The sequence below is a fragment of the Argopecten irradians genome, chromosome 4 (genome assembly GCF_041381155.1).
Source record: "Argopecten irradians isolate NY chromosome 4, Ai_NY, whole genome shotgun sequence".
Lineage (NCBI taxonomy): Eukaryota > Metazoa > Mollusca > Bivalvia > Pectinida > Pectinidae > Argopecten > Argopecten irradians.
In genome coordinates, this window is record NC_091137.1 from 7,589,375 (window position 1) to 7,599,627 (window position 10,253).

The following is a 10,253-nucleotide window of genomic DNA, read 5'->3' on the forward strand; positions in this document are numbered from 1 at the left end:
ATGTACCGGTATCAGTAATAACCAGGAAGATAATTACAAACATATACCGGTATTAGTAATAACCAGGAAGATAATTACAAACATGTACCGGTATCACAATAATATCGAAGATAATTACAAACATGTACCGGTATCACAATAATCTCGAAGATAATTACAAACATGTACCGGTATTAGTAATAACCAGGAAGATAATTACAAACATGTACCGGTATTAGTTATAACCAGGAAGATAATTACAAACATGTACCGGTATCACAGTAATCTCGCAGATAATTACAAACATGTACCGGTATCAGTAATACCCACGAAGATAACTACAAACATATACCGGTATTAGTAATAACCAGGAAGATAATTACAAACATGTACCGGTATCAGTAATAACCAGAAAGATAATTACAAACATGTACCGGTGTCAGTAATAACCGGGAAGATAATTACAAACATGTAACGGTATCAGTAATACCCACGAAGATAACTACAAACATGTACCGGTAACAGTTATAACCAGGAAGATAATTACAAACATGTACCGGTATTAGTTATAACCAGGAAGATAATTACAAACATGTACCGGTATCAGTAATAACCAGAAAGACAATTACAAACATGTACCGGTATTAGTTATAACCAGGAAGATAATTACAAACATGTACCGGTATCACAGTAATCTCGCAGATAATTACAAACATGTACCGGTATCACACTAATCTCGCAGATAATTACAAACATGTACCGGTATCAGTAATAACTAGGAAGATAATTACAAACATGTATCGGTATCAGTAATAACCACGAAGATAATTACAAACATGAACCGGTATCAGTAATAACCAGTAAGATAATAAGAAACATATACCGGTATCAGTAATAACCAGGAAGATAATTTCAAACATGTACCGGTATCAGTAATATATATTGTATTGTTTTTCCTGTCTGCACTCAGTGCACTGTATATATATATACACTGTATTGATAAACTAATTGGTTTAAAGTAATAAAGAACTGAACTGAACTGAACTGAACAGTCAACCTATTATTTTTACTCATAACAGCTGTATGATTATGTTACCGCTACCATCTAAATTTTGAAGACGTAAATACATCTTTTTTACAATTTTTGACAGATTCAACGCTCCACAGAAACAGTTTTAATGACTAACATTTTCTGAAAGTTTGCATTTCAAAATAAAAAAGGTTGCTTTTTCTAAAGCCTTCATAAATATAGGGGGTCAGTGTGCTTTTTTGTTTGCTCTGTTAAAAAATTGGTTATTTTCAGCATTTCTTGATAAAAATTCAAATAATTTTATCTTCACTGAAATTCACTGAAAAAACAATAGGTTATAATTCCACACTTAAATGCTGATCATTTTCATCTCAGTGATCTTTGAAACAGAAACATATATCAGCAAACAATAACTTGATATAGCTAAAATTTTACATAACCGGCGAGTTATATAAACATATTGAAGTAAAAAAGGCTGAAATTTCACCTCTCTACAAAGTGTAAGAAATGCACCTTTTCAAAATGGCCGCCAAATTGGTCATTTATAAAATTTTGCGTAAATTATTTTTTTCAAGAGCTATAAGTCTAATGTTTTGATATATTTTCTATATGGCATCGTGCTACAAATTGAAACAGTTTTTGAAAATTACAGAAAAATTATTTGCGTTGAAACGCGATTTCAACGAGACTGAAGCCTCACAAGAGCAGATCCTTAATTTGACGTTAACAATTCATACCATGTACCTACTATGACAGGTAAATATACATTGTAACCAAATCTATAATCCAATAATGTATATTGTTTACGTTTAAAAGGTTTACAATCCAACCGGGAAGCTTTCCTGAATGGCTGTTTAGTTAAGCATGAACACTTCTTCACCCTCAAGAGGACAAGATGTATATTTACTGCATTATAATATATATAAACTTATGCCAGAATGGATCAAACAGATTTTTCAGACCTATGTACATGAATTTCATATGTGAACTAGAGACACAAAAAACACTTTATATATAAGTTTATATAAAAAGTATCTTAAACATGATCACATGGTTACCTTATTTCAGCAATCACCAAATTCCACACTTATCCAAGGGGGGTCATTTTAACGTTGATGAATACTTCATGAGCACATCCAATGGATTTAGCTACAAAGAGATTATATACACGTTTAAACTTTAAAACATATGTTAACACGATGTGTGCAAGCATATCATAGATGTTATCATTAAAGCGTAGAAAATTTGAGGTCAACAAAAAACCTTGAAGGTTGTTCAGAACCATACAGTTTAGATTAAAAGCCTGCCCATACTTGTTTCAGTCAACGTGCTTTCGGTTTGCGTTCCCGGAAGGCGATATTAATGTCTACTGCATTACAGAAATCTTGGTGTTTACCTGGTCGCTAGACACTTTAATAGGACAGTGTTTACATTGAAGCATACATATTTAAATAAGGGTATTTTTTTACTATCTTTTGATCAATTAATATTTATCAATAATTTCTGTCGTATTATATATGTAAATACAATCCCAAATATGATATTTTTTTCTTCAATATTACTTTACGTTTCAACAAAATGTGGTAAATTGTATCTGATTATAGTATTTGTACATATGTCGCTGAAGATCCAAGTGCACTTTCATAATACGTAATACAATAAGCACACGCGTACTCTGTACAACAAGACAGCAAAGTTGTTTGACATATCATTGATGATTTTAAAGATTTGAGAATACTTTTTTGAAGACATTCAATACAAAAACAGCTCGGACAAATAACAAGTGATCGACAATTGCTCAATTGAAAACCGGTGACAATTACTGAACACAGCCATATAACAAGTCGTAAATATATCGATACTTACTCTGTGTGCCCCAGTAAATGTATTCCGTTGGCTTCAATAGAGATCCTAGACGTTTCTCCACCCAATGCATTGGTGTCTATATGGCGCTCTGTAGTAATTCAATACCTTAACTAAGGTGAACTGGCATTCACACACGTGATCTGTCAAAACATATCTGCATGTTTAAACGCATACTAGTAATTAGTGCTGTTATGCATAAAAGTCACCACAAACCCCTGTATTTGATATAGGCAGTATTCATTTCAAGGAAGCATTTATATATATATATATATATATATATATATACTTAAACTTTTAAAAGACGTTGTGCATCAGCAACATTATCCCATGGCATTAATAAACAACAGTATTGACCGGGCTAAAGTCATACCCATTAATGAATTACGGAAAGTAAAGTCCACCCACGAGAATCAAAATATACCGTTTGTGGTCACACATAACCCCTGTCATCAAAATATCGTAGAAACGGCAAAAGACATAATTCCAATCTTACATCAAAGCCAAAAGATGCAACAACTTTTCAAGAAATCTGAAATCCTTCAAAGTAAGCGACAGCCGCCAAATTTGAAAAGGATACTTACAAGTGCACGATTTAATGATTCAGAGGGATGCACCTACTCGGTGACGAAATGTGGAGACACACGATGTGGAACCTGCAATTACATCCACGAAGGGACCAATCTTCTTTTAAAGACTGGGAAAAAAGTAACGCCTAATAATTACTTGAGCTGCAAAAGCAAAAACCTTATCTACGTGATTGTATGTCCCACTTGTAAAGAATTCTACATAGGACAAACAGGAAATGCACTGAGTGAGAGAGCCCGAGTTCATAAGCAGCAAATGCGCTCACCAGAAACTCGGAAAATCCCACTCAGTGCACACCTCGACACATGTGGTAAAGGCTATTTTACTATATTCCCATTTTACATGATGGGAGACGCTGGGATTACAAACAGACTCTGCAAAGAAAATATGTTTGTAAAATTATTTAAACCATTGTTGAATGGTCATTAATATGTTCATTATTGATTAGTTATAATAATTAAATAATATAGTGATACCTGTACCTATATTTACTGACAATACCGTTACCTCCCCTGCGAGTATTGTCTATTATGACGTCATCATTTACTATGACGTCATCTTGTATCTAAGCTAAAGTAAATAAACAATCGCCTGAAGATGGCCTGAAAGGCCTGAAAACGTTAGCGAAAAGGAATGCCGTGTTGATATATTTTTTTCTTAATATATATATATATATATATATATATGGATTGGGTTTTCGCGCGCCCCATATTGAATATATTCTTAGAGGAATTGCTCCATACAAGCATGGTTAACATAAAAGCGAAATCCAATCCCTATATTTACACTCAAACGACTTTTTATATACATCTTATGCAATAAAATCGTCATTTGAAAGTGACGTAATTATTCAATAAAAGTCGGTCAAAAGTGGGAGGAGCTTACTCAATTGAACAGCGAATGATGACCCTTCACGCAAGGTAGAATTATTCATCCGCGACGACAAAAAAAGTTAAATATTTTAGTGTAGAATAAAAATATCAAACAAAGTAAATTCCAAAGATAATTTTATTTAATCAGATCAGAACTTTAAAAATAATTTCGATTTTGCTAAAAGTTAATATATAGCGTAATGACACGAACCATTTGTACTCGGCCACATGTGTGAACTCGGTGACCGTTATTGTGTAGCGAGGCGAAGCTGACGCACGCTTACACACTGGAGTTTGCCGAAGTTTTTAAAACCCTGGTGTTCAAGTAGCTCAATGTGTTTGAGATTGTCGTCTGACTTGACGATATTACATCCTTGGGAGCCGTGTGATTATATAATCTACGCTTAGATCCATCGCCATCGATAGATTGAATAACTTCGATGGATACAATGTATTTGTGGTGACGCGTAACTGTCAACACGTGGATTACTAGCGGTGCATGTTTTATAATATACAATGTCACACGATTAAATTCTCAAAGAACAAAGACAAGAGGATATGTTTATAACTGACCTCTGTCAGAGGGTCTCACGCCCGTCCACCCCAAAGACTCGATCGCAGGACGAACACATACACAGAGGTAATGTTTACATATGACATCCATCATTTTTAACAAAAATAAAAGCACTGCACGTCGCCCCGGTCGGGATATTTTCCCCGTTTCTTTATACAATTGTTAATTTATAAAACGTTTGTATCATATATAAATATGAAACATATGTATTGTTTAAATTTTTCCAAAAATCTATGAAAAACAACAATATACATGTAATGTTGCGTCAAAATGTAAACAAAGCCATCTGTTTCTTTTTTTTAAAGTAGCCCCTTTACGTTACATAGAACACTTTCATACGCAAGTTGAAAGTTCAATGTTACCATGCAGTTATGGTAAACAAAATCGGCTAGTACTTGCCTATAGCGAACAAGCATAGCAAGTGTAAATATAAATGTATATTAGATAAAAAGATCTGCGATCTCCAGCACTTTCGCAGTTTCGCTGCTCATCAGGGGATGTTTAATGAAACCTATCCTGATGTTTAAACATCTCCAGATGAACAGCGAAGCTGCGAAAGCGCTAGAGATCACAGACCTGATTTAATTTTTGTTAATTAATATTTTAATTCCATCACAAGGGTATTCTATATCTATTTAAATATTAAAAACCACAACAATAAAACAGTTTTGTATCACCCTAGCGTTTTTGCGGCTCTTGCCGTTCTTCATGGGAACAATTGCTGAAGAACGACAAGAGCCGCGAAAGCGATAGGGCGATACAAAAACTGTTTTACTGTTGTGTTTTTTTTTTAATAAATGGAAATCATCACATGAACATGTTACTGTTTTTTTACTTATATATCTAAATATATATCGGCAAGTCGGTCAATTATAAAAATAATAATTTGTGAAATGCCTGTCTTGTTTTGACGCGAAATATAAGGATATTATACTTGTAACAAAATAACTATAATCATTAAAACTATTACTACAACCCCTGTATTTGATATAGGCAGTATTCATTTCAAAGAAGACATTTATATATATATATATATATATATATATATACTTAAACTTTTAAAAGACGTTGTGCATCAGCAACATTATCCCATGGCATTAATAAACAACAGTATTGACCGGGCTAAAGTCATACCCATTAATGAATTACGGAAAGTAAAGTCCACCCACGAGAATCAAAATATACCGTTTGTGGTCACACATAACCCCTGTCATCAAAATATCGTAGAAACGGCAAAAGACATAATTCCAATCTTACATCAAAGCCAAAAGATGCAACAACTTTTCAAGAAATCTGAAATCCTTCAAAGTAAGCGACAGCCGCCAAATTTGAAAAGGATACTTACAAGTGCACGATTTAATGATTCAGAGGGATGCACCTACTCGGTGACGAAATGTGGAGACACACGATGTGGAACCTGCAATTACATCCACGAAGGGACCAATCTTCTTTTAAAGACTGGGAAAAAAGTAACGCCTAATAATTACTTGAGCTGCAAAAGCAAAAACCTTATCTACGTGATTGTATGTCCCACTTGTAAAGAATTCTACATAGGACAAACAGGAAATGCACTGAGTGAGAGAGCCCGAGTTCATAAGCAGCAAATGCGCTCACCAGAAACTCGGAAAATCCCACTCAGTGCACACCTCGACACATGTGGTAAAGGCTATTTTACTATATTCCCATTTTACATGATGGGAGACGCTGGGATTACAAACAGACTCTGCAAAGAAAATATGTTTGTAAAATTATTTAAACCATTGTTGAATGGTCATTAATATGTTCATTATTGATTAGTTATAATAATTAAATAATATAGTGATACCTGTACCTATATTTACTGACAATACCGTTACCTCCCCTGCGAGTATTGTCTTTTATGACGTCATCATTTACTATGACGTCATCTTGTATCTAAGCTAAAGTAAATAAACAATCGCCTGAAGATGGCCTGAAAGGCCTGAAAACGTTAGCGAAAAGGAATGCCGTGTTGATATATTTTTTTCTTAATATATATATATATATATATGGATTGGGTTTCGCGCGCCCCATATTGAATATATTCTTAGAGGAATTGCTCCATACAAGCATGGTTAACATAAAAGCGAAATCCAATCCCTATATTTACACTCAAACGACTTTTTATATATATCTTATGCAATAAAATCGTCATTTGAAAGTGACGTAATTATTCTATAAAAGTCGGTCAAAAGTGGGAGGAGCTTACTCAATTGAACAGCGAATGATGACCCTTTACGCAAGGTAGAATTATTCATCCGCGACGACAAAAAAAGTTAAATATTTTAGTGTAGAATAAAAATGTCAAACAAAGTAAATTCCAAAGATAATTTTATTTAATCAGATCAGAACTTTAAAAATAATTTCGATTTTGCTAAAAGTTAATATATTGCGTAATGACACGAACCATTTGTACTCGGCCACATGTGTGAACTCGGTGACCGTTATTGTGTAGCGAGGCGAAGCTGACGCACGCTTACACACTGGAGTTTGCCGAAGTTTTTAAAACCCTGGTGTTCAAGTAGCTCAATGTGTTTGAGATTGTCGTCTGACTTGACGATATTACATCCTTGGGAGCCGTGTGATTATATAATATACGCTTAGATCCATCGCCATCGATAGATTGAATAACTTCGATGGATACAATGTATTTGTGGTGACGCGTAACTGTCAACACGTGGATTACTAGCGGTGCATGTTTTATAATATACAATGTCACACGATTAAATTCTCAAAGAACAAAGACAAGAGGATATGTTTATAACTGACCTCTTCAGAGGGTCTCACGCCCGTCCACCCCAAAGACTCGATCGTAGGACGAACACAGACACAGAGGTAATGTTTACATTTGACATCCATCATTTTTAACAAAAATGAAAGCACTGCACGTCGCCCCGGTCGGGATATTTTTCCCGTTTCTTTATACAATTGTTAATTTATAAAACGTTTGTATCATATATAAATATGAAACATATGTATTGTTTAAATTTTTCCAAAAATCTATGAAAAACAACAATATACATGTAATGTTGCGTCAAAATGTAAACAAAGCCATCTGTTTCTTTTTTTTAAAGTAGCCCCTTTACGTTACATAGAACACTTTCATACGCAAGTTGAAAGTTCAATGTTACCATGCAGTTATGGTAAACAAAATCGGCTAGTACTTGCCTATAGCGAACAAGCATAGCAAGTGTAAATATAAATGTATATTAGATAAAAAGATCTGCGATCTCCAGCACTTTCGCAGTTTCGCTGCTCATCAGGGGATGTTTAATGAAACCTATCCTGATGTTTAAACATCTCCAGATGAACAGCGAAGCTGCGAAAGCGCTAGAGATCACAGACCTGATTTAATTTTTGTTAATTAATATTTTAATTCCATCACAAGGGTATTCTATATCTATTTAAATATTAAAAACCACAACAATAAAACAGTTTTGTATCACCCTAGCGTTTTTGCGGCTCTTGCCGTTCTTCATGGGAACAATTGCTGAAGAACGACAAGAGCCGCGAAAGCGATAGGGCGATACAAAAACTGTTTTACTGTTGTGGTTTTTTTTTAATAAATGGAAATCATCACATGAACATGTTACTGTTTTTTTACTTATATATCTAAATATATATCGGCAAGTCGGTCAATTATAAAAATAATAATTTGTGAAATGCCTGTCTTGTTTTGACGCGAAATATAAGGATATTATACTTGTAACAAAATAACTATAATCATTAAAACTATTATCAATTTTCACCAAGAATACAAAGTAACAATATCTGAGCCCTTGTCTTCTTTAATAATTACACTGCCCTGCCCCAATGCACTTTTTTATAAATAAAATTAAAATATAAAATAATACCAATGTATTCATAATAATGTACCAAAATAATATTGTCAATATTGAAGAACTGAATAGTAGCGAGGACCGTTTAAACAAATGTTGAAAAAAACAATCAAAAAATAGAAACCAAACTAAAGTACTTTGAATTATTTAGATGGTTCTTGTAAATTTACATTTGTTTTGTTCATTTTGGGTTACAAGTGTCCGATGTTAACGGGTTCAGGGAAGAAAGGGCTCCACGAATCACGAGTTTATTCAGGTGAAGCATTGTTGTATTCATTACAGCCCGATTGTGTAATCAGTTATCATGATAAAGACATTGAAAATAGCTGTATTTAACCATGTTCAACAAGTAGAATTTACATTGAAAATGGTTTTATTCCCTTTCCGCATGTGTTCTGATCGTATATCACCGATATATAAATATGGACACGCGCGCGCACACACACATGCAGGGAATGTTTTTGTCGTATTCTTGTAGTCCTTTGGGTGTCAATGATATCGAATAGTCACGTGCACCTCTACAGCTAAATGTATTAGTAACACATGCGAAATGGGACTAAAAACCAGATTAACAACCTTATATGGTAATATAATATGGGATGTACACTAGTGTTTGGTTTAGTGTTTATGCAAAATGTACATGTTTGAGTGCGTTGTACTATGAATAAATATCTATTAATTCATTTAAAAGTCCGCCTTCACATGTATTTATATAAACTTATACAAAATAATGAACATAATATGTATTGTTATGTGACTGTATAGGCGTAGTTCGGTTTGAAAAAAGGTTTATTCACTGATGACTTTTCCGCATGTGTTCCGATCGTAATCTCTGAATACATATGTGGACACGCGCGCGAGTACACATAAATGCGATGGATGTTTTTTGTATTATTTTGTAAGCCTATGTGTGCCAATGTCGATGAGATCGTATAGTCACGTGCACTCTTACAGGTAAATTTAGTAGTAACACGTGCGGAATAGGACTAAAATTATCGGCGTGGCTCAAATTTACACCCCTATATGGTCACATATTCCGGAATGTGCATTGGTTTTTGTATAAGTATATATATACGGAATGTAGTTGTATTTTATTTGGAAATATGGATGAAATTGTAACATACAAAACAATTGTACATTACATCCTAACCCCTTTTTATTTCTCAAGGCTCGTTGTATGTATACATACACTGAATAGTAAGACTACTGTGTAGTTGGCAAATACTATTCCAAATCATTTTTCTTACTCGTGTTTATTTTCATATTATATCACGATTGTTTTTCGGTCTCTATTTTTTTTCATTTTTTTTTTTTTATTATTTTCTTTTCTATCACTACCAAGGGATGTAATTGGTATAACTTGCTAAAGAATATGCTATTCTTTACTCTTCTGTTCAGAATATAAATAAGGTGTGCAGAATATAAAAAAAATATGGATTTAGAATGTCAACAACGGAAGAGTTTGAAGCGTTTTGCTTAATGATTTATTT

The 10,253-nt window shown here is 33.8% G+C and overlaps 1 protein-coding gene across 1 annotated transcript in view; it reads right to left on the minus strand.

Annotated features, from left to right (window-relative positions):
• Positions 1-3,657, minus strand: part of LOC138320484 (transient receptor potential cation channel subfamily M member 2-like) — a 35,773-nt gene extending 32,116 nt beyond the window's left edge. The window contains exons 1-3 of the mRNA XM_069263465.1: positions 3,457-3,657; positions 2,876-3,015; positions 2,068-2,158 (exon numbers count right to left, since the gene is read on the minus strand). The gene's annotated coding sequence lies outside the window, so the exon portion shown is untranslated. The remainder of the gene's footprint in view (positions 1-2,067; positions 2,159-2,875; positions 3,016-3,456) is intronic.
• Between the last annotated feature and the right edge of the window lie 6,596 nt (positions 3,658-10,253).